Below are 3,036 nucleotides of genomic sequence, written 5' to 3'. Positions count from 1 at the left end.
GGCTAAAAGAGTGAATTTATTAATGACTGCATTTAATCATAAAAAGTAAAAAAGTTTCATGTGAATTCAACATCAAAATCAACTTTTATTTTGCACATATATTTTAATATAATACTTTCATTAGCGAACACACGGTTACATGCTTAATATCACGAACCTTAGCCCCAACTATTGAAGCTGAGACAATAAATATAATCATTATCATTCAATTAATTAATTGTTATATTTTTATAAGTTACCATTCCAACATTTTGAAAAAAAGACTATATTACTACTATAAAATTTCAGAGACTGACACAAATTTACTTTCGCCCTAATTAATTAATTAATTAATTAATTGTGGTTTTGATTCTTAATCTTGGTGTGAGAGGTTCAATCGCTTGCTGTGCATTTGGCTTGTGTCTCAGTCAAGGTACTTTACCTGCGGTTGTCTCTCTCCACCCAGGAGTACAAATGGGAACTTGGTAGGTTCATACACAATATGCTCTGATTACAGCTGCAGCATTATGGACCACAGGACCTAAGCATGTGTTCCATAATGTGCTTGATCCAATGACCGATAATATTAAGCGCATAGGAAATTCTACAAGCGCTCTATTAAGTTAATAAATATTATTATTATTATTATTATTATTATTATTATTATTATTATTATTATTATTATTAGTATTATTATTATAATTATAATTATCATTATTATAATTATCATTATCATTATTATTATAATTATCATTATCATTATTATATAATATTACTATTATACATTTTATTTATATATCAAGGATGTGCCTCCTAATATATAGTGTCAATCTATTGTGTGGTACGCGTGTGGACCAATTAAAGTGATGTAAGGTCAAACAGTCTACACCGGATATTTCAAAACTAGTTCAGTTGATCTGAATGAAACTTACGGGAAAGTTTAATCAAGTTGTTTTTGTGTTAGTGACGATCTAGTGAAGGATGTAAGTTTGAGGGTCTTTTCAATTTTGTAGGACCCAGACCTAAATATCTCTTTAAAAAACCAACTTGTCTAAATGAAACATTCTATAATACTTTGTAAAAATGACTACAATGGTGTGGATCTGTGGAACAATTAAAGGAAAATGTCACAAACCACTTATTTCGAAAAAGGATCAACTGAACTGAATAAAACATTCGTAAAATATTTAAGCAAGTTACAAGGAAGAAATTATTATGTGCTTGCGACGAATCAGTCAAGGGTGTAAATGGGAGGGTTATATCAATTGTTGAGGACCCAGACCTAAATATCTCTTTAAAAAATCAATGGGTATAATTTAAACCTTGTCGAACTGTTTTTCAAGGTCAAGTAAAGGAATAATTAAATTTTTGTGACGATCCGGAGTAGGGTGTAGATCAGCGGATCATTGAAAGGAAAACATCCCAGTACACATATTTCGGAAGCGAATCAACTGATCAGAATGAAACATTTAGAAAAAGTTTAACCAAGTTACAAGGAAGATAATATTATGTGTTGGCGACGAATCACTCAAGGGTGTAAACTCATTTAAATTTTTGAGATCCCAGACTTAATATCTATAAAAAGTTTTCAATAGGTGTAAGTAAAGAAATGACTAAATTTTTGTGACTATCCGGAGTAGGGTGTGAATATGAGGACCATTTAAAGGAAAACGTCCCAGACAAGATATTTCAAAAACGGGTGAACTGATCCGAATAAAAATTTCAGGAAAGTTTAACCCAAGTTACAAAAAATATTCCAGTTATAAATGGATACAAATGACACAGCAGAATAGTTCTTCATGGTGAATGAAGAAATGATCTAATTTTGGTGACGATATGTAGTAGGGTGTGAATATGAGGACCATTTAAACAATTTTTGTTGACAGTAGGTTTATTTATTTAAACGCAATTTGCGTTTTCTAAAGCGCTTAAACTAGTTAGAGCTTGGTTAAACTCAAAACTACTGTGATATGCATGAACAATTTTTGCTTTGAGTCATAGAGTCGCTATGAACTGAAAGTGCACATCCTATGGAATGTCGGCCCATATAGCACACAATGGACTCATTGAGTCACGATGTACCTCGCTATTACCATTACATTCATATTTCAAGTCTCACTTATGACGTCGCAGTGAACTTGGTATTCTTTTTTTCCCCACTTCATTAAAATTATATTGGTTTTCCGTGTTGTTTCTTTTACTTTATATCTTTTAACGACTTTTCATTTTGTTGCAATTTCAACTTCATTTCTCATTGGGGAAAAGCCCTATGTTCTGTTGTTCAAACAGACATAGTAAGTCTAATTTTTTTTTTTCTTTTTGTTTGCTTTCTACGGTTTCCTTGTCTACATGTTTGCGGTTACTATAATTATCATTACCATTGTACTTGTTGTTTGTGCCGGTGCCTTCTTTTGGTATTGCTAGCTTTTTCCTATGTTCTAGATTGTCTAGCATTCAGATGAAAAGTAATGACATTTTGAAAATAAGGACAAAAAACCGTTTCTCCCAAAGTACATACATTTCTCTCTTTGGTTAATGTTGAAACTAATGCAAAAACAAATTCTGTTTTATTCAAAATAATTATTTAATATTAATTAAGAAAATTAATTAGAAAATTTAAATATATTAAAAATAACAACATTATTCTGTTCGATTTTTGATAATATATATATATATATATATATATATAATATAAATCATCAAAAGTACATATACAGTGTTTAATAAGGACATGATGGAACATCGTAGGCTACTCTGTAGCTTTTTAACGAATAAAGTCCTATGAAAAATCATTGTGTAATAATATTCCTCCGACGGGATTCGAACCTGCGACCTCTCACTGACAATGCGAGCGTCATAACCACTAGACCACGAAGGCTTCATGGTTGAACAGGTCCAAATACCCGTCGGGAACAATGTATTACACGCTGCTATGCCTCAAGAGGGCGTTCGGCCAGATAAATCTGGAAATACGGCTAGGAATACTGTCGTATATTATATATGATATTGAAGGAAGTTAGCCGTTAACACTGTTGAATAAATATAATATAAATAAAT

Source organism: Anneissia japonica, unplaced genomic scaffold (assembly GCF_011630105.1).
Source record: "Anneissia japonica isolate Jap-2015-1 unplaced genomic scaffold, ASM1163010v1 scaffold288255_len135373_cov187, whole genome shotgun sequence".
In the NCBI taxonomy this organism is placed as follows: domain Eukaryota; kingdom Metazoa; phylum Echinodermata; class Crinoidea; order Comatulida; family Comatulidae; genus Anneissia; species Anneissia japonica.
The sequence above is the reverse complement of the archived record's forward strand: the minus strand, read 5'-3'. Positions refer to the sequence as shown.